The sequence below is a fragment of the Tamandua tetradactyla genome, chromosome 5 (assembly GCF_023851605.1).
Source record: "Tamandua tetradactyla isolate mTamTet1 chromosome 5, mTamTet1.pri, whole genome shotgun sequence".
NCBI lineage: Eukaryota > Metazoa > Chordata > Mammalia > Pilosa > Myrmecophagidae > Tamandua > Tamandua tetradactyla.
In genome coordinates, this window is record NC_135331.1 from 92223299 (window position 1) to 92239704 (window position 16406).

General features: G+C 38.7%; 1 protein-coding gene and 1 pseudogene across 8 annotated transcripts in view; one reads left to right on the top strand and one right to left on the bottom strand.

The window, feature by feature from the left end:
• FKBP5 (FKBP prolyl isomerase 5) overlaps window positions 1–16406 on the bottom strand; it is a 172064-nt gene that overhangs the window by 95434 nt on the left and 60224 nt on the right. Inside the window, exon 1 of one of the 8 annotated variants that reach the window (XM_077161584.1) lies at window positions 12269–14511. The exons of the other annotated variants lie outside the window; for them this stretch is intronic. The gene's annotated coding sequence lies outside the window, so the exon portion shown is untranslated. Of the gene's footprint in view, window positions 1–12268; window positions 14512–16406 lie in introns of those variants that run through there. 8 annotated transcript variants of the gene reach the window in all.
• LOC143685398 (U6 spliceosomal RNA) lies at window positions 12604–12700 on the top strand (annotated as a pseudogene).

The following is a 16406-nucleotide window of genomic DNA, read 5'->3' on the forward strand; positions in this document are numbered from 1 at the left end:
CAGTATTTCCACTTATCTCCAGTTATAGGGTTTTTGGAGTATAGATTTCTGTAAATAAAATACATACATTAAAAAAACCTTTTTCTTGATCTAGTGTTACATGAAAAAGGCAATAACAGACAATTCCTAAAACCTATAAAACACACTGAGGACATTTCTCTGTTTCATAAGAGAACCTTTTCATCTTTTTCCCACCCCAGGTTTATTCCGGTTTCAAAATCACTGTGTAGCTATGGTTATTAATCTACAATGAAGCTGACTGTACTGAACTGTCTAAAGGGTACTACTACCCAGCTCATCAGAGGACACACAGTTCCCTTCTGTAACGAACATGCCAGATAAGCATGCACTCTCCAAAGTGCTAGTCAGCTAGCACCTGAGATATAACAGAAAAACGAGAAAGCGCTTACTATTTCACCAACAGTAAACTTAAAACTTAAGTTAATAAAACTAAATTGTCAGATATCCCCAAATGAGAAGTCAATCTAAAGTCTTATCTGTTAATTTCCTATGTATATTTCTTACTGTGTTGATCTTATCTGTTATAATGTAGATTGCTTTCATTAGATTATTCCACTGTCTAACAGGAGAGTTTTCAGAAGTGTGAGTTTTCAGAAAGATGAGAAAGTGTCTACTTTGTTAGCAGCAGAGAAAATTACAACAGCATTCTTTCTATGAACCACTGACAGACAGACAACTGAGCCATATAGACTTTCAAACTCCTATAGCTAAAACACAAAATAAACACAAGGGAGGAGGTATAAGTTTAAAAGCTCATAACCAAATGCAATATAAGTGGAGCTTAATTTTGAAAATATCCATCCTTACTCTCAATCCCAGGCACTTCTCAAACACTCAAGTCCAATACCACATAGGAGGAGTTATCTATTTGCAGACAAAACATACATACATAAGAGATAAATATGTACAAAGAAAACAAGGTAAAACAAAAACATACATTATATATCTATATAAAATAGCATACTATATTCAATAACCTACTTTCTCCAAGGTAATTTCTTTCTACTACAAGAAATAAACTGGAAATGGGGAGATGAAGAAAAATACTTCCATACACTCTCATACATTTATTTTTTCTTCTTTCAGATCAGACAGAATTAAAATAACAGAATACTCAGCCAGCTTGCACTTCTCACTCCTTCCTTTCTCTCCCCTTAATTCTTCCACTTTTCCCTTAATTGAGGATGCCTTTCACATTTCCAGTGTATTCCAAAATTCTGAATCAAGTCTCTGACAGTGACAGCACAGTTCTTCATGAACCCAATGCTCATATATATCTCATCCCATGAAGACAAGAAAGGAAAGAAAATCCTAATTGGATCCTCTGCCTTTTGGCTACAGTTTATTTCCTCCTTTATTGTTTCTCAGATACACACAATGCTTTTCTTCTCAATACATACAATTACTGAAGCAAAGTTAAAGAACAAATTTACAATGGCTTTGTCTCTGACGGTTTACTTGGATAGGTTATTATTCTTAAAACTAAGGCAAAGCCCACTCTCTGCGTGAGACATGACTCCCAGGGATGTGGACCTTCCTGGCAACGTGGGACAGAGATCCTGGAATGAGCTGAGACGCAGCATCAAAGGACTGAAAAAAACCCTAGAACGAGCTGAGAATTAACATCAAGGGATTGAGAAAACCTTCTCGACCAAAGGGGGAAGAGTGAAATGAGACTAAGTGTCAATGGCTGAGAGATTCCAAACAGAGTCGAAAGGTTATCCTGGAGTTTATTCTTACGCATTAAGTAGATATCACCTTGTTCAAGATGTAGTGGAGAGTTTGGAGGAACTGCCTGAAAATGTAGAGCTGTGTTCCAGCAGCCATATTTCTTGATGATGACTGAACAATGATATAGCTTTCACAATGAGACTCTGTGAATTTGAAAACCTTGTGACTGATGCTCCTTTTATCTACTATATCAACAGAAGAATAGAATATATGGAATAAAAATAAATAATGGGGGAACAAATGTTAGAATAAATTTAGTTTGAAATGCTAGTGGTAAATGAACGTGAGGGGTAAGGGGTATGGTATGTATAATCTTTTTTTTCTCTGTTATCATTTTATTTCTTTTTCTGTTGTCTTTTTCTTTTTCTAAATCGATGCAAATGTTCTAAGAAATGATGAATATGCAACTATGTGATGATATTAAGAATTACTGATTGTATATGTAGAATGGAATGACATCAATGTTTTGTTTGTTGTTAATTTTTTTTAATTAATAAAAAAATAAAACTTGGAAAAAAAACTAAGGCAAAGGCTTATATGAATATTAAAACAAAAAAATCTAAAAAAAATTATCCTCATCCACATTTTTTATTAGATAATAAAGTAAGAACCTAAATAAGTAAAGTAAAATAAAGTAAGAACCTAATACAGTATTTTCTCTTAATACATTTTTGCCCTAGTGAAAGGTAACAAAAAAAACAAAACAAAAAAAAGATTTTTTTAAACTTCTAAAGCTCTAAATGAGCTGGAAAGGAAGAAAAGGTGTATCACTGTTGAATCAGAAATTTGGGGGAATTCCTGGAAACTAAGAAAGCAGACGACATCAGACCAAAGGAGAGAACAAAGGAAAGCAAATTTCCTTCCAGACAGCAACTGTAAGAACAGCTTTTACCAAGGGCACCTGGAGAAGCGCTGAGCCTGGGTCAGCAACACAAAAAATAGGACTGAGCAAAAGGAAATTAACCAGGCACTGGAGATACAGCAGTAAACAGAAAACAATTTCTGCCTCCATAGAACTTACACTCTAGTAGGGGTAAAGATCATACAAATAAGCCTCTATTACTTGTCCATATTTCTGACAGAAAATCTAAATTTCTACCTGTGCCACAGTGGCAGATTTTTAAAAATTTTTCTAAAATTTTTATTAATAAAATCAATCAATATACAACCCAAAGATTCTTAACGTATGAACATTTCATGCTTGGTGTGTAATCAATGGCTCACAATATCCTCACAAAGTTGTATATTCATCACCATGAACAGTTCTCAGAACATTTATATCACTCCAGAAAAAGAAATAAAAAGGAAAACAATTCATACATACCATATCTCTTACCCCTCCCTCTCATTGACCACTAGTATTTCCATCTACTCAATATATTTTAACCTTTGTTCCCCCTATTTTTTTCTATACCCCTTACCACTCCCTTTCATTGTTCGCTAGTATTTCAATCTCCTCAATTTATTTTAACATTTGTTCCCCTTATTTATTTATTTAATCCCTATTTTTTACTCATCTGTCAATACAATAGATAAAAAGAGCATCAGACACAAGGTTTTCACAATTGCACAGTCACTTTGTGAAAGCTATATCATTATACAATCATCTTAAAGAAACATGGCTACTGGAACACAGCTCTACAGTTTCGGGCACTTCCCTCTAGCCTCTCTAATACACCTTAAACTAAAAGGGGGTTATCTATATAATGCACAAGAATAACTTCCAGGATAACCTCTCAACTCTGTTGGAAATCTCTAAGCCACTGACACTTTATTTTGTCTCATTTATCTCTTCCCCCTTTCAGTCGAGAAGGTTTTCTCAATCCCTTGATGCCGAGTCCTAGCTCATTTTAGGATCTCTGTCCCACATTGCCAGGGACGTTTACACCCCTTGGAGTCATATCCCATGAGGAAAGGGGGAGGGCAGTGAGTTTGCTTGCTGTGTTGGCTGAGAGGCCACATCTGAGCAACAAAAGAGGTTCTCTGGGGATGATTCTTAGGCCTAATTTTAAGTAAGTTTAGCCTATCCTTTGTGGGGATAGGTTTCATATGACCAAACCCCAAGATTGAGTTTGGCCTATTGATCTGGTGTCCTCACTGCTTACAAGAATACCAGGCCTTCTCCAAATGGGGAAGTTGAATTTTCCCTCTCTTTCACCATTCCCCTAAGGGGACTTTGCAAGTACTTTTTTATTCACTATTCAAATCAGTCTGGGATTTATCAGGGCATCACTCTGGACAAACCTAAAAAATCTCATGCCCTACTCAAGGTTCCATGCACTAATTCACCTTGATTTTTGAAAACTATGTTGAATGTAGAATTGTAGGTGAACAATTTTGACTTCAATACTTTGAAGATGTTGTTCTACTATCTTCAAGATTACATTGTTTCCAATGAGAAATCAGCTTCTTTCTATCATTATTACTTTGTAACATGTCTCTCCTTATATCCCTGATACTTTTAAAGATTCTCTCTTAATCACTGTTTTCGGCAATGTGATTTGCCTAATCTGGATATATTATCTAACAGGAATCATACAGTATGTGACATTTTGTACCTTTTGCACTTCATGTAATTTTTTTTTTCTGGAGGTTATTCTTTTTTTTTTAATTTTATTAATTAAAAAAATTACAAGAAACAAACATTGCCAACACATACACTCAGCAATTCACAATATCACATAGTTGCACATTCACCATCATGATCATTTTCCAGAACATCAGCATCAATTTAGAAAAAGAAATAAAAGACAACAGAAAAATACAACACACACAAAAAAAATTCTACAAGTCATACCTCCCACTGATTCCCGTCACTGATCCCCAGCATCTCAAACCAAATCTATTTCAACATTTGTTCCCCCTACTATTCATTTCCACTCCATATGTTCCTCTCATCTGCTGACAAGGCAGACTAAAGGAGCATCAAACACAAGGTTTTCACAATCACACAGTCACATTGTGAAAGCTATATCATTATACAATCATCATCAAGAAACATGGCTACTGGAACACAGCTCTACATTTTCAGGCAGTTCCCTCCAGCCTCTCCATTACATCTTGGATAACAAGGTGATATCTACTTAATGCATAAGAATAACCTCCAGGATAACCTCTTGACTCTGTTTGGAATCTCTCAGCCATTGACACTTTGTCTCATTTCACTCTTCCCCCTTTTGGTCGAGAAGGTTTTCTCCATCCCTTCATGCTGGGACTCAGCTCATTCTAGAGTTTAGCTCAATCCTTTGATGCTGAATCTCAGCTCATTCTGGGATTTCTGTCCCATGCTGCCAGGAAGATCCACACCCCTGGTAGTCATGTCCCATGTAGACAGGGGAAGGGTGGTGAGTCTGCTTGCTGTGTTGGTTGGAGAGAGACGCCACATCTGAGCAACAAAAGAGGTTCTCTTGGGGTGACTCTTAGGCTTAATTTTAAGTAGGCTTGACCTATCCCCTGTGGGGTTAAGTTTCATATGAACAAACTCCAAGACTGGGGACTCAACCTATAGCTTTGGTTGTCCACACTGCTTGTGAGAATATCAAGAATTCAACTTGGGGAGGTTGAGATTTCCCCCGTTCTCACCATTCCCTGAAGGGGACTTTGCAAATACTTTTCCACTCACTGATCAAATCACACTGGGATTCATCAGGGCATCAACTGGACAAACCAACAAAATCTCATGTCCTATACAAAGATCCATGTACTTAAGGTGTTCAATCAACTATCTACATAAGTTATATTAGGAGATGCACTGGTCAAAGGATAGATTTGTACCAAATAAACATTTTTTGCTTTAGTCTCACACATTAGTTGAAATTTTTAAATATTAAGTGCCATCTATTTTCAGCACACTGCAGTAATGACATTCTTTTGTTCTTCCTCATGCAAAAACATTTTTTAAATTTGTACATTTAGTCACTATCATTATACACTCTAGGCATTCCTAGATTACACCATCTCAATCTTTATCGTCTTTCTTTGTGATTTCATTTATGCCCCAGCCCTGCTCCCTCTATCATTCTCATATGCAGCTTCATTCAGTATTTTAACATAATTGTATTACAGTTAGGTAAGATTCTGCTGTCCATTTCTGAGTTTTTATATTCAGTACTGTTGCACAATCTGTATCCCTTCGGCTCCAGTTACCCAATATCTTACCCTATTTCTACCTCCTGATGGTCTCTGTTACCAAGGAAATATTCCAAGTTTATTCACTAATGTCAGTTATTATCACTGAGACCATATAGTATTTGTCCTTTTGTTTCTGGCTAATCACACTCCGCATAATGTCCTTAAGGTCCATTCATGTTATTACATACTTCATAACTTTATTCTGTCTTAGGCTGCATAATATTCCATCTTATGTAAATGTCACAGTTTGTTTAGCCAACTGTCTGTTGATGGACATTTTGGCTGTTTCCATCTCTTGGTAATTGTTAATAATCCGGCTATAAACATTGGTGTGTAAATGTCCATTGTGTCCTTGGACTCCTGTCCTTTGAGTAGAGACAGCATATAGATGGGTCCTGTTTATGAATCTATTCTGCCAGACTATGTCTTTCATTGGCGAGTTTAATCCATTAATATTCAGTGTTATTACTGCATGGGTAGTACTTTCTTCTACTATTTTGCCTTCTGGATTTTATATGTCATATCTAATTTTCCTTCTTTTTACCTTTACTCATAGTCTTCCTTTCTACACTCTTCTCCACACCTCTCTCTTCTGTCTTCGTATCTGTCTATAGTGTTCCCTTTAGTATTTCTTGTAGAGCTGGTCTCTTGGTCACAAATTCTCTCAGTGATTTTTTGTCTGAAAATGTTTTAATTTCTCCCTCATTTTTGAAGGACAATTTTGCTGGATATAGAATTCTTGGTAGGTAGTTCTTCTCTTTTAATAATTTAAATATATTATCCCACTGTCTTCTTGCCTCCATGGTGTCTGTTGAGAGATCTGCGCATAGTCTTATTGAGCTTCCCTTGTATGTGATGGATTGCTTTTCTCTTGCTGCTTTCAAGATCCTCTCTTTCTAGCAAATACCTCGAGGCGAATGAAAATGAAAACACAACATATCAAAACTTATGGGACGCAGCAAAGGCAGTGCTAAGAGGGAAATTTATTGCTCTAAATGCCTATATCAGAAAAGAAGAAAAGGCAAAAATTCAGGAATTAACTATCCATTTGGAAGAACTGGAGAAAGAACAGCAAGCTAACCCCAAAGCAAGCAAAAGGAAAGAAATAACAAAGATTAGAGCACAAATAAATGAAATTGAAAACATGAAAACAATAGAGAATATCAATAAGGCCAGAAGTTGGTTCTATGAGAAAATCAATAAGATTGATGGGCCCTTAGCAAGATTGACAAAAAGAAGAAGAGAGAGGATGCAAATAAATAAGATCAGAAATGGAAGAGGAGACATAACTACTGACCTCACAGAAATAAAGGAGGTAATAACAGGATACTATGAACAACTTTACGCTAATAAATACAACAATTTAGAGGAAATGGACGGGTTCCTGGAAAGACATGAACAACCAACTTTGACTCAAGAAGACATAGATGACCTCAACAAACCAATCACAAGTAAAGAAATTGAATTAGTCATTCAAAAGCTTCCTAAAAAGAAAAGCCCAGGACCAGATGGCTTCACATGTGAATTCTACCAAACGTTCCAGAAAGAATTAGTACCAATTCTCTTCAAACTCTTCAAAAAAATCGAAGTGGAGGGAAAACTACCTAATTCATTCTATGAAGCCAACATCACCCTCATACCAAAACCAGGCAAAGATATTACAAAAAAAGAAAACTACAGACCAATCTCTCTAATGAATACAGATGCAAAAATCCTCAATAAAATTCTAGCAAATCGTATCCAACAGCACATTAAAAGAATTATACATCATGACCAAGTAGGATTCATCCCAGGTATGCAAGGATGGTTCAACATAAGAAAATCAATTAATGTAATACACCATATCAACAAATCAAAGCAGAAAAACCACATGATCATCTCAATTGATGCAGAGAAGGCATTCGACAAGATCCAACATCCTTTCCTGTTGAAAACACTTCAAAAGATAGGAATACAAGGGAACTTCCTTAAAATGATAGAGGGAATATATGAAAAACCCACAGCTAATATCATCCTCAATGGGGAAAAATTGAAAACTTTCCCCCTAAGATCAGGAACAAGACAAGGATGTTCACTATCACCACTATTATTCAACATTGTGTTGGAGGTTCTACCCAGAGCAATAAGACAAGAAAAAGAAATACAAGGCATCAAAATTGGAAAGGAAGAAGTAAAACTATCACTGTTTGCAGACGATATGATACTATACGTCGAAAACCCGGAAAAATCCACAACAAAACTACTAGAGCTAATAAATGAGTACAGCAAAGTAGCAGGTTACAAGATCAACATTCAAAAATCTGTAGCATTTCTATACACTAGTAATGAACAAGCTGAGGGGGAAATCAAGAAACGAATCCCATTTACAATTGCAACTAAAAGAATAAAATACCTAGGAATAAATTTAACTAAAGAGACAAAAAACCTATATAAAGAAAACTACAAAAAACTGCTAAAAGAAATCACAGAAGACCTAAATAGATGGAAGGGCATACCGTGTTCATGGATTGGAAGACTAAATATAGTTAAGATGTCAATCCTACCTAAATTGATTTACAGATTCAATGCAATACCAATCAAAATCCCAACAACTTATTTTTCAGAAATAGAAAAACCAATAAGCAAATTTATCTGGAAGGGCAGGGTGCCCCGAATTGCTAAAAACATCTTGAGGAAAAAAAACGAAGCTGGAGGTCTCGCGCTGCCTGACTTTAAGGCATATTATGAAGCCACAGTGGTCAAAACAGCATGGTATTGGCATAAAGATAGATATATCGACCAATGGAATCGAATAGAGTGCTCAGATATAGACCCTCTCATCTATGGACATTTGATCTTTGATAAGGCAGTCAAGCCAACTCACCTGGGACAGAGCAGTCTCTTCAATAAATGGTGCCTAGAGAACTGGATATCCATATGCAAAAGAATGAAAGAAGACCCATCTCTCACACCCTATACAAAAGTTAACTCAAAATGGATCAAAGATCTAAACATTAGGTCTAAGACCATAAAACAGTTAGAGGAAAATGTTGGGAGATATCTTATGGATCTTACAACTGGAGGCGGTTTTATGGACCTTAAACCTAAAGCAAGAGCACTGAAGAAGGAAATAAATAAATGGGAACTCCTCAAAATTAAACACTTTTGTGCATCAAAGAACTTCATCAAGAAAGTAGAAAGACAGCCTTCACAATGGGAGACAATATTTGGAAATGATATATCAGATAAAGGTCTAGTATCCAGAATTTATAAAGAGATTGTTCATCTCAACAACAAAAAGACAGCCAACCCAATTACAAAATGGGAAAAAGACTTGAACAGACACCTCTCAGAAGAGGAAATACGGATGGCCAAGAGGCACATGAAGAGATGCTCAATGTCCCTGGCCATTAGAGAAATGCAAATCAAAACCACAATGAGATATCATCTCACACCCACCAGAATGGCCATTATCAACAAAACAGAAAATGACAAGTGCTGGAGAGGATGTGGAGAAAGAGGCACACTTATCCACTGTTGGTGGGAATGTCAAAGGGTGCAACCACTGTGGAAGGCAGTTTGGCGGTTCCTCAAAAAGCTGAATATAGAACTGCCATACGACCCAGCAATACCATTGCTAGGTATCTACTCAAAGGACTTAAGGGCAAAGACACAAACGGACATTTGCACACCAATGTTTATAGCAGCATTATTTACAATTGCAAAGAGATGGAAACAGCCAAAATCTCCATCAACAGAAGAGTGGCTAAACAAACTGTGGTATATACATACGATGGAATATTATGCAGCTTTAAGACAAGATAAACTTATGAACCATGTAATAACATGGATGGACCTAGAGAATATTATGCTGAGTGAATCCAGCCAAAAACTAAAGGACAAATACTGTATGGTCCCACTGATGTGAATGGACATTCGAGAATAAACTTGGAATATGTCATTGGTAACAGAGTTCAGCAGGAGTTAGAAACAGGGTAAGACAATGGGTAATTGAAGCTGAAGGGATACAGACTGTGCAACAGGACTAGATACAAAAACTCAAAAATGGACAGCACAATAATACCTAATTGTAAAGTAATCATGTTAAAACACTGAATGAAGCTGCATCTGAGCTATAGGTTTTTGTTTTGTTTTGTGTTGTTTTGTTTTGATTTTACTATTATTACTTTTATTTTTTTCTCTATATTAACATTCTATATCTTTTTCGGTTATGTTGCTAGTTCTTCTAAACCAATGCAAATGTACTAAGAAATGATGATCATGCATCTATGTGATGATGTTAAGAATTAATGATTGCATGTGTAGAATGGTATGATCTCTAAATGTTGGGTTAATTTCTTTTTTTCCGTTAATTAAAAAAAAAAAAAAAGAGAGAAGGGATAATTGGAGATGAAGGGATACAGACTGTACAACGGGACTGGATATAAAAACTCAGAAATGGACAGCACAATACTACCCAATTGTAATGCAATTATGTTAAAACACTGAATGAAGCTGCATGTGAGGTATAGGTTTTTTGTTTTTGTTGTTTTTGTTTTTTTTCTTTCTATTATTGTTTTAATTCTTATTCTGTTGTCTTTTTATTTCTTTTTCTAAATCGATGCAAATGTACTAAGAAATGATGAATATGCAACTATGTGATGTTATTAAGAATTACTGATTGTACATGTAGATTGGAATGATTTCTAATTGTTTTGTTAATTCTTTTTTTAATTAATAAAAAAAAAATTAAAAAAAAAAAAAAAGATCCTCTCTTTCTCTTTGACCTCTGACATTCTGATTATTAAACGTCTTGGAGTATGTCTATTTGGATCTATTCTCTTTGGGGTACGCTGCACTTCTTGGGTCTGTAATTGTAAGTCTTTCATAATAGTTGGGAAATTTTCAGTGATAATTTCCTCCATTAGTTTTTCTCCTCCTTTTCCCTTCTCTTCTCCTTCTGGGACACCCACAACACGTATATTTGTGTGGTTCATATTGTCTTTCAATTCCCTGAGTCCCTGCTCATATTTTTCCATTCTTTTCCTATAGTTTCTGTTTCTTATCGGGTTTCAGATGTTCCGTCCTCCAGTTCAGAAATCCTATGTTCTCTCTCTCAAAATCTACCATTGTAGGTTTCCATTGTTTTTTCCTTCTCTTCTACTGTGTTTTTCATTCCCATAAGTTCTGTGATTTGTTTTTTCAGACTTTCAGTTTCTACTTTTTGTTCTTTCCTTGCCTTCTTTATACCTTCCCTCAATTCATTGATTTGGTTTTTGATGAGGTTTTCCATTTCTGTTCGTACATTCTGAATTAATTTTTTCAGCTCCTGTATGTCATTTGAATTGTTGGTTTGTTCCTTTGACTGGGACATAGCTTCAATTTTCCTAGTGTGATTTGTTATTTTTTGCTGGCATCTAGGCATTTAATTACCTTAATCAGTTTATTCTGGAGATTGCTTTCACTTCTTTTATCTAGAGTTTTCTTGCTGGATGAATTTGTTGTCTATCTGTTCTTTGACATTCCGTTCAGCTTTATCTGGACCTTTAGCTTAAGTTTTTTTTTTTAACAGAGGAGAATTTTTCAGTTCTTGTTTTCTTGTTTCTTGCCCTGCTTGTGTGGTGCCTTTCCCCGACACACACTTAGGAGGGTCTACTCAGATATCATAGACCCCAGCCAGATTTTCCCAGACCAAACTGGCTTCCTATCAGGAGGAAAGTCGCCTGCGTCGGTTTTCCCTGAGGGTAAGACCCAGAAGGTTGAAAGACTTTCCTGTGAAGTTTCTGGACTCTGTTTTTCTTATCCTGCCCAGTATGTGGCCCTTGTCTGACTGCAGTTCCCACCAGCATAAGATGATGCGGTACCTTTAACTTTGGCAGACTCTCCCTGCTGGGGGCATGGTGGAGACAGAGGAGAGGTTGTAGGCTGGTTTTAATGGCTTCAAATTACCAAGCCCTGGTGTCTGAATTCCTTGATGGAGGGATTCCACCTGGGTGGGGCTTCACGCCTCCCCTGGGGAAGGCACAAGCTCTAGATAAGCCCCCAAAAGAGCTCACTTCTGCCTGTGCCTGGGGCAGTTGCAGCCTGAAAAGTCCTGCCGCTGTATCCAGAGGCAGTCAAGCCCTTGTAGATACACAGCCACAAAAACCTCTGTTTCCTTCTTTTTTTTCCCCCCTTTTTCTGTCAGTCCTGCCCCCTTCGCACCAGGGCAAAAATGAGCAACCTCTGCTTTGATCAGGTTCACCTAAGCTGGGGGCCTATTTTTAGTAGTCAGAATTTGTTAATTAGTTTCACAATTGGCGTTTGATTGTGCCCAGTCCCTGCTGCTGGTAAAGTTCTTTCCTTTCCCCTCTGGGAAGCGGCCTGTGGGGGAGGGGTGCTGGCCGCCACAGCTTTGGGAACTCACGGTTCTGGGGGGTGTTCGTAGCCGGTCCAGCTGGTCCAGACTGGGGTACGCTGTGTGTCCAGTCACTATCGTGATTCCGGGAGCTGTTCTGTACTGTTTCTGCTTATTCAGTAGTTGTTCCGGAGGACGAACTAAAATGCGCACATTGTTAAGCCACCATCTTGACCCGGCCATGTAATATTTTTGAAATTCCTCCACGTTATAGAATGTGTCAGTATTTTATCCTTTTTATGGCTGAATAATATTGATTGGATGGATATACTACAATTTATTTATCCATCCACTGATGGATATTTGGGTTGTTTCCACCTTTTGGCTATTAAAAATAATACAGGGTGCTCGCTTCAGCAGCACATATACTAAAATTGGAACGATATAGCATGGCCCTTGTGCAAGGATGACATGCAAATTCGTGAAATGTTCCATTTTATTTAAAAAGAAGAAGAAGAAGAAGAACGTGGAGTGGGCCATGGTGGCTGAGCAGGCAGAATTCTCACTTGCCATGCCAGAGACTTGGGTTCGTTTCCCGGTGCCTGCTCATGCAAGAAAAAAAAAAAGAAGAAGAAGAATGGAAGTATAAAAATAAGAAATTTTCAAATGATACTATTATGAATTTTTGGTGTATTAGTTTCTGTGTGGACATGTTTTCATCTCTCAAGTATATCTCTAGGAGTGGAATTGCTGGGTCATATGATAATTCTTTGCTTACCTTTTTGAGGAACCTTAGCCATTATTTCTTCAAAACTTTTTCTTTCCCACCCATCCCCTGCCACCACTCCTCTTCTTGAGTCTCCAACTACATGTATATTAGCCACTTTTAAGTTGTTCCACAGTTCACTTACACTCTACTCACTTTTCCCACCAGTTTTCTTTACCTTGGGTTTACTTTTGAATAATTTACATTGTGATGGCTTCAAGTTTACTAATATTTCCTTCTGCATTGTCTAATATGCTGTAAGTCCCACGTAGAATATTTTTCACCTCATACACTGGTAGTTTTCACCTCTAGAAGTTCAACTTGGATCTTTTTAAGATCTTGCATACTTGTATTTAACACTCTCAATTTTTCTTCTACTTTCTTAAATAGATAAAATACTGTTACAATATTAAAATGCCTCCATCCATTAGTTCTATCATCTATGTCATTTTGGATCTGTTTCTATTGACTGATTTTCCTTCTCATGGATGGTATTCTCCTGCTTCTTTGTATACCTGGTAATTTCTTAATAGTGACCAAACATTGTGAATTTTGCCTTGGTAAGTGCTAGGTATTTTGGTAATCCTATAAATATTGTTGAGCTTTGATCTAGGATGCAGTTAAGATACTTGGAAACAGTCTGATTCTTTTGAGACTTTCTTTTAAACTTTGTTAGGCACGTCTACATCATTCTTTAGTCTGGCGCTACAAATGTTCACTACTGAGGCAATTCCCTCTGTGTACTCTACCTTAGGTCCTGCAACTTACGAAGTTTTTCCACTCTGGCTGATAGGAATACAAACTATTTCTGATCCTGAGTAAGAATCAGTGATTGTTTCCTCTAATCCTTTTAGGTGGCTCTTGCTCTAGTTTCATAACAACACATGCACTAAAAACTTAAGAGGAATCCTCTGTAGATCTCTGGGAACTTTCCTTATGCAGCTTTCTCCTCTCCAAATTCTAGCCACCTTGTCAACCCCAGACTTCAACTCCAACTCAACGAGATTGCAGGGATCTGTCCAGGTTTCCCCTTGCTACTACTCTGCAGCCTAAAAATTCTCTCTGGTCAGTAAACTAGTATAATTATAGGTCTCACCTTGTTTGTTTCTGCTGTCTCAGGGATCACTGTCCTGTGCTTGCCTGTTGTCCACTGTCTAAAACCTGTTATTTCATATACTTTGCTGCTTTCAGTTTAGTTGGTTTTTATTTTGTTGTTGTTGCTATTACAGCCAGGAGTGTAAATCTGGTTTCCTTTACTCCATTTGGGCCCAAAGCATAAGTTCCTAAGTACATTTTTAAGCCAGAATGAGGGTGACATATAGCAGAAAGACATAGATATGTGTGGAGGTTCAAATGGGGGGAGGGCAGAAGTATCAAAAAAAATAAAAACTAGAACAAATCTTGACAGTTTAAAATTTGAAGAGTATAGTTTTCCCATAACACACTAAGAAAGTCAAAACCTGTAACTGATAACTCTCACTTAAAACGGCAAGTATTATTGAGATGGTATAATCTAGGAATTGAGATGGTATAATCTAGGAAAGCCTAGAGTGTATAATGATAGTGACTAAATGTACAAATTTTAAAAATGTTTTTGCATGAGGAAGAACAAAGGAATGTCATTACTGCAGGGTGCTGAAAATAGATGGTAATTAATATTTTAAAATTTCAACTTATGTGTGAGACTAAAGCAAAAAAAGGTTTATTTGGTACAAATTTATATTTTAACTAGTGCATCTCCTAATATAACTTATGTAGATAGTTGGGTGAACAACATAAGTAGATGGAGCCTTGGGTAGGACATGAGATTTTGTTGGTTTGTCCAGAGTGACGCCCCAACGAATCGCAGAATGATTTCATCAGTGAGTGGAAAAGTATTTGCAAAGTCCCCTTCAGGGAATGGTGAGAACGGGGGAAAATTCAACCTCCCCAAGTTGAATTCTTGATATTCTCACAAGCAGTGTGGATAACCAAAGCTATAGGCTGACCCCTAGTCTAGAGGTTTGTTCATATGAAACTTAACCCCACAAAGGACAGGTCAAGTCTACTTAAAATTAGGCCTGCTCTTTCTCCGCGGGCCCGCCGCGCGGCGCCCACGCCCCGCAGCGGCCGACCCGCCCGCCCTCCTTCTCCCCTCTCTTTCTCCGCCGCCCCGCCGCGCGGCGCCCACGCCCCGCAGCAGCCGACCCACCCGCCCTACTTCTCCCCTCTCTTTCTCCGCCGGCCCGCCGCGCGGCGCCCACACCCCGCAATGGCCACTCGCCCGCCCTCCTTCTCCCCTCTCTTCCCCCTCCTGCTCCGGCGGCTCTCCAACCACCACGGTGCCCTCTTCCGCCGTCACCGGCTCCTCTGCCACCAGCCTCGACAGCCTTGCCCCCCTCAACTTTCCTCCTTCAGAACAGCTACTAGGGGAGTAGAGACAATACAGAGCAGCTCCCGGAGCCACGACGCAGATCAAAGGGACAGCGTACCCCATCCTGGAACGGCTCACTGTCTGGGAGAACCAGCTCCGATGAGAACACCAAGGGATGCGGGCTTTCCTGGGCGGGACGGTAAGTGGCCGGAGTCCCTACCTTCCTCCTTCCCAGGCCAGCTGGCAGAAATGGGCAGGCGGTACCCTCAGGCCGCGGCAGCTGGCGTCCCCACCACGCGAGGCCCCCCGGACCAACTGAAAGAGTTGGGTCAGAAATCCCCAGACTGCGGAGAACGGTGACCAGGGGGTCCCTTCCAAACACGTGACTCCCCGGTCTGCCTGGGAACTGTGCACTCTCCCGGGCTGTGACAGCTGGTGCCCTCCCGCCACGCTTGGCGCCCCGGGCCTACTAGGAAATTCGGTCGGGCGCTTTCCCGTGCTGCAACGCTGGTGACCCTCCCCGCGTTCGGACCCCCGGGCCGGCTGGCACTCTTCCAAGACACTTCGGCTGCGGAACCTCCCCTACGGCGAGAGTTTTCCAGAGTTAAAGGACCCACAGCAACTTTCACTGGTGGAACCCGTAGACAAACATGTGCCACGAGCGCCACCTACTGGGCAGGATAAGAAAAACAGAACCCAGAGATTTCACAGAAAAATCTTTCAACCTGCGGGATCTTACACCTATGGAAATCTGACTAAATGCCCAGACGCCAGCAGAAGATAACGGATCACGCTGAGAAAATTGAAAATATGGCCCAGTCAAAGGAACAAACCAATAGTTCAAATGAGATACAGGAGCTGAGACAACTAATGGTGAATATACGAACAGAAATGGAAAACCTCTTCAAAAACGAAATCGATAAATTGAGGGAGGACATGAAGAGGACATGGGCTGAACATAAAGAAGTAATAGAAAAACTGAAAAAACAAATCACAGAACTTATGGAAGTGAAGGACAAAGTAGAAAAGATGGAAAAAACAATGGATACCTACAATGATAGATTTAAAGAGACAGAAGATAGAATTAG